General features: G+C 34.5%; 1 long non-coding RNA gene across 1 annotated transcript; it reads right to left on the bottom strand.

Annotated features, from left to right (window-relative positions):
• Positions 1-229: 229 nt before the first annotated feature.
• LOC135746754 (uncharacterized) lies at positions 230-8,967 on the bottom strand. The gene is made up of 5 exons (XR_010531620.2): positions 8,415-8,967; positions 7,576-7,622; positions 6,055-6,101; positions 1,527-1,663; positions 230-313 (listed from the first exon to the last, which is right to left on the bottom strand). It is a non-coding gene; the product is annotated as an uncharacterized lncRNA (long non-coding RNA).
• Between the last annotated feature and the right edge of the window lie 182 nt (positions 8,968-9,149).

Genomic DNA, 9,149 nt, shown 5'->3' with positions numbered 1-9,149 from the left:
AATTTTTTTTAAAGTGTTTTTTCCACAAAACAATATTTTATAACCTTAGCCCTTAAGATGGCATGTACTTATCCCTTCTTAAAAAAACTTTTATTATATTTAGTTAAAAAAAGTTAAACTGCACATTAGAAGTTCTATCCTCAATGTTTGTGATGCTTTTAATGTGTTAAGTGTCACACTTTACTGTAGTTGTTTAAAAAAAAATGAAAAATATACAGTATGTTTACATGTTTATTTGAAACATAACATTACAGTAATAAAACATTAATAAACATCTGGACACTCCTCAAGTGTACCCTAAAAGAAGGAAAGACTGAGAGAAAAGAGATAAGAGGGGGAACAGAAAATGACTCATGGTTACTTCATCAGATAGACTGAAGGCATTAATGTTAAATTGGGTAAATGTTAAAGGAATAGTTCACCCTTAAAATTAAAATTCTGTTATCATTTACTCATCCTCATGTTGTTTTAAAGTTAGGGTAACAGATTTGATCCTGAAAGATTTTTAGTTATGCTGGTTAAGAGGCTGTTTACACTTGGTATTAAGATGCGTGTTCACGTGCGCTCACCTCCTGTCTGTAAACAGCGAGAAAAGCAAACTTTTCTGCTGAATTGACAACCTGTACAGGAGCCACAAAACAAAAGGCATATTTTATAACAACAACAGCAAAAACTGCCTGGATCAGCAAGAGCAAAAACCCAAATTAACATCTGTAACTTTACTGCTTTAGCACGAGATGCAAACAGCTGCAGGAGGCAAAGGGTCTGAAAGGGTCGTTGTTTATTTTGTTAAGGTAGGTACGCGATATGTTTGTATTGAGATGGATTTAGATATTCTACTTTGATGAAACATTGTGTTGCTTATGAAATTTGTGTTCGTTTACGGATTAGCATAACGATATAGTTACTACGTCTACACAACCGAACGTGTGCTTAAACTAATTCTGATATAAACCAGTTGTTTATGTTGGTTATTTTGGAAGTGTTATTCACTTTGTACTGCAAAGTTTTCTCACTGGTGAATGAGACATGAAATGTGACCGTCTGATCTGTGCATTTTCATGTGTTTTGAAAGAGGCGTGACTTTGGATGGCGATTTGACTTAAGGGTGGGATCGTGATTACATTACTAGGCGGCTACCGTTAGCATTTTTCAAAATGTGTTACCCTACCTTTAAACCTGTATGAATTTTTTCTGATGAACACAAAAGAAGATATTTTGAGGAATGATGGTAAACACACAGCAGATTGTAACCATTGACTTCCATAGAAGGAATAAAAAAATATGATGGAATTTAATGGGTACCGTCACCTGTGTGCTAACCATCATTTATCACAATACTTTCAAAATACTTTTTCCTACTATGGAAGTCAATGGTTACAATGTGCTGTGTTTTTACCATCATTACGCAAAACATCTTAATTTGTGTTCATCAGAAAAAATCATGCAGATTTAGAACAACATGAGGATGAGTAAATAATGAAAGAATATCTATTGAACTATCCCTTTAACAACAATTGAAATACCTTGAATTTGCTTGTTTTCAGGCCCGCTCTCTTATTCTTTTTGCATCTCTGTCAGATGCAAGCTGCAGAAGTTTTTACGAACTTTTCTACTTCACCATCTGGTGCACGAACAGTAGTTGAATTTCTTCTGACGGATTCTTGAAAAGAAACAAAATTATTTAATTAGGTAAATGCAAGCATGTTAGTTTAACCCTGGAGAACCCAAGAACCCTTCTCTTAGAATCAATTAACATTGGCCACATTTGATCCGTGGGTTCTCCAGGGTTAAATGTTACCTACAAGCTATTCTGCTTCAAAAACAATGAAAGGTACTTTAGGGTGGAAGACTTATAGCTTCATAGATTAACATTGTAATGGCTTTATATACAGTGGCAAGAAAAAGTATGTGAATTTCACAGTTTTCTGAACAAATTTGTCATAAAATGCGATCTAAACTTTATCTAAGTCAAGGGCATTGATAAACATAATGGGGCGGTTTCCCGGACCAGGATTAGCTTAATCCAGAACTAGGCCTTAGTTTAATTAGGAAATATAATTAGTTTTAACAAACATGCCTTACTAAAAACATTACCTGTGTGCATTTTGAGGTAAAACAAAGGGCACTGATGTATTTTAAGATATGTAAGTGCAAGTTGTTTTCAGTTTGGAGAGCTCTTAAAACTGTTTAAGTCTAGGACTAGTCTAATCCCTGTCCGGGAAACCGCCCCAATGTGTCTAAAAATAATTACACAAAAACATTCTGATCTTTCATGTCTTTATTGAGAACTACCAAAAAACATCTTAGTGCTTGTGAAAAAAATGTGAACCCTTAATTGAATGACCTCAAAAAAGCCAATTGGAGTCAGGTTTTAGCACAGCTATGGCCCTATTGTTTTTTCCCCAGATTCAGTTAAATTTTTTCTCAAATTCCGTGTTTTTCGTTTTATTCTGGATTCTGGTTAAATTAAATTTCAGTAATCAAAAAGCACATCTTATCAACTGAAAACATAACAGAAAATTAGCAGATCCACCACTGCAGTGAATATACTCAGGGGCGTCATGCACCAATTTTTTTTAAGGGGGCACAGTGTGCACAGCTTACAGAAATGTGTGCATACATAGTGATGGTCGTTTTCGAAGCACTGCTTCATGAGGCTTCGAAACATTTACGAATCTTTTGTTTCGAATCAGTGGTTCGGAGCGTGTTTCAAACTGGCCCAAGTCACGTGATTTTAGCAAACAAGGCTTCATTACGTCATAACTGTTTCGAAAATCCGATGGTTCACCACTAGGGGAAGTTGATCACAAATGACCAGTGTCCAATTTGTTTAGGTGAACTCGGGTCAGTTTTATTATGCAAGTTCATAAAACATTTAAAACATAACACTACCATTTTGTCTACTTTTTGTTTATATACAGATTTAATGGCAAAAATGTGCATAATTAAAAGGGTAGTTAGTTTTAATGCTATGTTTGCCCCAAATAAAACTAAAACACATAATACACTTTTAACTATGTCTTAGTTAAGTTAAATATTTTTTAAAACATATTTTAATAAAAATCTTGCTATTATTTTGTAAAAAAAAAGTTTAAAATGTTTGGACATTGCTTTTACACTCTTTTCCCTTACGAAAGCGTGTGTGGTGTTTGGAACTGCTTTGAAAAACTGAATCAATTTTCGAAGCAATTCGTTCAATCAATATTATAGAGCTTTCAGTCTTTTCCATGGCACTATTTTGAGCCTTCCTGTTCCTGCCTTCATGACGAAATTTAAAACCTCCAAAATAAAAGTGTTGACTAACTTTCATATCAAATACTATTTAATCGGAATAATGACATATTGGCATCATATTTACATCTGGAACGGCATGTTTTTTATTTACGTTTTGTTAAATGACTTGTTTAAGTGTGTCAATGCATTTTGCACAACAACTGCATAATCCTATACAATTAATGTAATTTTAAACGAAAATTAAATCGCCACGTGATTGAGTTTAATGTTCAATAATGATTAAAAGTTTTTTTAGATAAAAATTATTAGAGGAACGGATTTTTGCATTCAACTTTACCTCATATGTGAGCATGTGTGATTCCGCGCCCCCGTGAACTCTGGCGAACTTTGGCGTTGTACCAAGAAGATGAATCTAGAAATCTCTACTAATATAACATTGAGACGGTCACATTTTAAACCATACATTTTCTACACAGAGGAGGTTAACTGCACATTACCGTACTGGGGTTTGGAAATGTTGTGAGCGTTTCTTGCACGTTTTAATTCCTCGGATAGCAAAATGCAGCAGCAACAGCAAAGAGCTCGTGAGCGTGCTCTGACGTTGATGGCGTCAGCGACTGCGCTGTATGCAGCGCCTGCCGCCAGAAGTAATGTAACACGATCAAAACACTATCAAAACGGCGAAAATCTCCGAAAAGTGACAAGGATGCAGCACAGAATTAATAATATTGTGCATAGTAAACAGATTAAAAGACAAATAACAGATTAATGGGCGCTTCTTTGATTTTGAGGCTCAAAAAACCAAGGGGGCAACTGTCCCCTCAGTTTGAATGGGCATGACGCCTCTGAATATACTGTACTGTATGAGTGTGCGACTGTGCGTTTCCACAAGGTGACGTGCCTGTTTACCAGCATGTATAGCTCGTATATGGTTCTCAGACACGAGGGCTCACTAAGTTTTCTTTCTTGTTTAAGTGAACATAAACAGCTGTATGTTTATTAGTATATTGAAGCAGTGCCGTCTTAAAGCTGTCTTGGGTGTTCAAAGCTGTCTTGAGTGTTCAATGTTCATTACACAAAAAAAATGAAAACCCCTCACTACTATTAACTGAATAAATTTTGCAGCTGCACATTTAATCCATACAGTGAGGACTGTGCAGTGTTTTATTTGTATTTATTGCTAAGGTTCATGTTAAAATCATGTTGACAGACAATTTCATAACTAATAGGGGTGTCAACAATAATCGATTCGGCGATGCATCGCAATGCGCGCATGCCCAATTCAGCATCGATGCAGCAAAGTGCCATAATCGATTATGTCACCGTTTATTTTCTGGCCTCGAGTGGACAATAAAAACGCACCCTTTCCATGGAAAGCAGACATATGGGCAAATTTCGGATTCTACGAAGTTAATGGGAAACTAGACAAGACTAACGCTGTGTGTAAAATTCTCATCTCAGGTATACAATTGTCATTGTCTTAAAGCTGCTTAGCTTCCATTTTTGTTGAGAATAGTTGCACTTGACTTTACTACTTGACTAATGAAAAATTTGCCTTGTTGTGTACAGTAGAATTCTGATGCATCGCAATGCATCATAGAATCGAATTGAATTGAATCGTTACCTGGTGAATTGTAATTGAATCGAATTGTGAGGGCAGTGCCAATGCACACCCCTAATAACTAATATATTTACATTTAATACAGATGCCTGAAAAGTAAAACAAGATGAGTATAGTATTATGATTAAGAGGAAATATTAAACATTTGGTTGCTTTTCAGTAGCATTGTTGTAGTGACAGCCAAAATACATTGGCCTATATGTAATACACATGAGTAGTACAAAGTCCATTTCCTACTTTGCAAACTCGACACAACAGCAAAAAAACTAAACAAAAATGAGTGGAAGTGGCAACGAATATCCAAAGATGATAAATTGTGGACAAAAAGGTAGCACGAATTCCTTTATATGGAAGTGGTTTGGCTAGCTAAAAAACTGACGAGGCGCAGATTAAAATATAAATGAACCCTCTTATTTTTGTGGCTTCAGTCATTGTTGGCATACTGTTTTAAAGCTGGAAGCATTAACAACTTACATCGAAATATATATCATTATCGTTCAATATGGATTTTTGCCATATTGCCCAGCCCTAGGCCGATGTATTTTGGCTGTCACTACAACAATGCTACTGACAAACAACCAAATCTTTTTTTTTTTTTTTATCATAACACTATACTCATCTTGTTTTACTTTTCAGGCATCTGTATTAAATGTAAAAATATGAGTTATTAGAATCTATGATTTAACATTAGCAATAAATACACACAAAACACACAGTCCTCACTGTATGAATTAAATGTGCAGCTGCAAAAGTTGTTCAGTTAAGAAAAGTGAGTGATTTTCATTTTTGGGTGGAAAGAACATTTCTGACACAGAAAGCAGTAGGCTACTGTCACTTTAAGACCCAGAACAGCTTTAAGACTGCACTGCTTTAATATACTGATACTGACACATCTAGCTGTTTATGTTCACTTAAACAAGAAAGAAAACTTAGTTTAGTGATCACGCATGTGTTGACTGCGCACTGTGTGCGTGCTTCGCGAGCCCTCATGTCTGAGGAACAGATGTCAAGCGTGCGCGTTGTGGGAACGCTGAGTTGCACACTCATACAGAACAGTATATTCAATATAGTGGTGGAGCTGCTACTTTTCTTCATTTTTTCTAAATTTGTGAATGTCCTGTAAATAATATATACTTTTTAAAGCGGTACGGATGTGTGCGTGGGCAAGGCGGACATGGAAAGAAAGTATACTGTACCTTTTCTGTCTGTTCTGTTCCAGCCTTTATTGGAACCTGCTAGTGCTCTGAAAAACACATGAAAGATCTGAATTTCTTGTGTAATAATTTTTAGATACATTATGTTATTTATGTATATTTATTCAGAAAACCATTACATTTACTTGCTAATGTATATATACATAAACATACAATACATATATAATATTGATGGCTCTTGCTTCGTTCTGAAACCCTAGATGGCAGTTTTCTTATCCTCGAACAAACTGTCATCGCAAGGGCCATGTTTACATGCACAAAATTTTGTCAATCCGACTGAATTTAATCCGATGAAAGGTTACAACAATACAGTTTACATGCACCCTAAACATGTTTAAATGTTTGCACCTCAAAATGTTTGTTTTCATGTACATTTTATATAAACCGAACATCTGTGCAAGCGCACAGCCAGGGTTGGCAGCTTCACATATCAAAACCATCCCCATGGACATTCAAAATTAGCCCAAAAGCATCCCAATGACTTATCACAGCCCAAATACCAATAACTAATGAACAAAATCCTTTCATATCTGACCCGCAGAAAAAACAACTCGCAAAGACAGTTTAAACATTAGCCCAAATCTGAACGAAAAAAAGAGAGGACTTGGCAATGCCACCCCAAAGCCAAACCAAAGCAAATAAGAGGTAAATATACGACGTGAACTTGAGCACAAATTTTCTGTGCACATGCACAATGTATTTTTGCATCCGACAAAATACTTCGATTCACGCATTTACATGCATACTTTTCTCCTGCTGATCGGATCACAGATTGGACTACACCACCCCTTTCAATACGATTCAAATTTGCATCCAATCTACCTCAATCGTATTGATTAAGGTTTTTACATGACGACTTTTTAATACGATTGAGCCATCAATACGATTACAAACTGATTAATTGGTTGCATGTAAACATAGCTACTAGAAACATAAGTACTAGAATAAGGGCACACCACTAAGGTAAAAAAAAACGGTTACATGCCCAATTGTGCCAGTGTTGTATTATCGAGAAAGTTCATTATTATTTTTATACCTTTTTAAGCCTTGCCTATTTAAAATTGTAATATTTGCAAGATGCAGCAAAAGAGAACTCAATTTGGTTTTTAAGGGTTGTTTTGAGATTTTCAATTATATAAAAAAGTAAGTTTTCCTTACTCTTAATCACACACATCCACAGATAATTGTGTTTTCTCTACCATTATATTTATATTTCAAAATGACTGCAAATGCCAAATCCATAAACTGGAATTGTGATCTAATAAAATATCTTGTTATTATAGTTTACATAACAATGTTTACATATCAAAGTTTAGTTTAGACTACTTAATGTAAAGACTTTTTAAATACTTGTTATTTGTAATATATATTTGTAGCCCTAAACAAATCCCTATCATACTTCAGGCCCCAATTGACCCCTCAGACAGTCCTGACATTAACAATGCAACAAAACTGATTCCCAAGAAATATCCATGCCCCGTCCAATATTGTACTTTTACTTACATTAATTCTTCAAATGAATTCTGTCCAAACTGATGATCTTGAGAAATCTAAATGTGACAAAAACAATCACAATAAGTTGTTAAGTTGTATAACAGACAGACAGATCATAGATACAAAATGTTGAGAAATAATTACATAATTAAGGTTCACTCATTTTCTACAAAGTATCTTTCAATAGATGAAATCGGTTATAAAGTTGTGCAACAGTGAGGTGGAAATATTTTTACTGCAGGTGCACTTTAAGTAAAGAAGTTTAACTACCAGCTGTGTCCTGTAGCTGCAATGCTCTCTGTTCTGTGAAATTTAAACGTTTTCTGTACCAGACAAAGTTATCCCTTGGTAAAATTTTTTTTACCTCAGTCAGCTGTATAATAGCGGAACTGGCTGAGGTGGCTAAGAGTGTTTAGCAGAATAGCTTCACGATCCCTCAGTTACTCCCGCCTGCTGCATAGACTGCTGAGGCAAATCCTCAGACCAGTTTTATGAGTTGCGAAATATTATTTGTTTGTTTTGCTAAACGAAATATTACTGTTTAAGTAAGTTCATTAAACTGAGCAGAGTTCATTTCTTATGTCCGAATTCTCCTTGTCAGATAAATTATAAAAATCGATTTTCTACTCAAATTTATCTAGAAAGACTTCAGTATTTTAATAATAAATTCAAATGCTAATTTACATATTTGTTGAAGTGGGATTGTGGTCATTTAAAAAATTACGTATACTATATCAGTCACACCAGTTTGTCCTTCTTTTAAATGAAGTTTACATATATCTAATATGTGCAGAGTATAAATATTTTATGCATTAAAATTATGTTAAATAACTTCCAAAAAGTCTTACCTCAGAGAAATTGCAGCAACAACCGTTAAAGCCCGGTAAATGTCGTCACTAGATGTCGCAGCTAGTGCGCATGTCTTGAAACAGCAGCAGTTCTTTTTCCAAAATAAAAGTTCCTTTAACCAGCTTTAATTGTCTAAAAATTGTAATCGATAAATTATAAATAGATCAATCTTTATGATCAAATTAGTTCAAATTCTGGAAAAGGGCTGAAAAATTGTAGTTGTAATAAAGTAAACAAATTGACAAGCTTTACAGCTTATTAATTTTTTTTATAAAATCTCAATTTAGTATTTGACCATTAATTAATACAATATATGTTTGTTGAAATATTACATACATAGAAAATATTTCAGTATAAACTTAATAGCCCAGATACTTACATTCAATAGGCTAATGGCACTTTATGCCTCTACAAACCTATTCTTAACATTAAAATATGCTTCTCCCCTTCCCTTATTTTATTAGGGAAAAATTTCTAAGCTTAACTTTTCCTCACACTACTTTTCACTTATTGACATAGGCTACCATTAATCAGGAAAACTAAAAACAAATATCAAAACATTAAATAGAAACAATTATATGCATATCAATTGTTAAATTAATATATTTTTATTAAAACAAACGTGAAATGTGAAAGCCAATATGTGGAAAATATGCCATTTGTCAGCCAAAATCGGACCAAATCCGCATATCCACAGCCTAGCCGAATCTGGCAACTTTTGCTGGGCCAGTGCT

The sequence above is a fragment of the Paramisgurnus dabryanus genome, chromosome 4 (genome assembly GCF_030506205.2).
Source record: "Paramisgurnus dabryanus chromosome 4, PD_genome_1.1, whole genome shotgun sequence".
In the NCBI taxonomy this organism is placed as follows: domain Eukaryota; kingdom Metazoa; phylum Chordata; class Actinopteri; order Cypriniformes; family Cobitidae; genus Paramisgurnus; species Paramisgurnus dabryanus.
The sequence above is the reverse complement of the archived record's forward strand: the minus strand, read 5'-3'. Positions and strand labels throughout refer to the sequence as shown.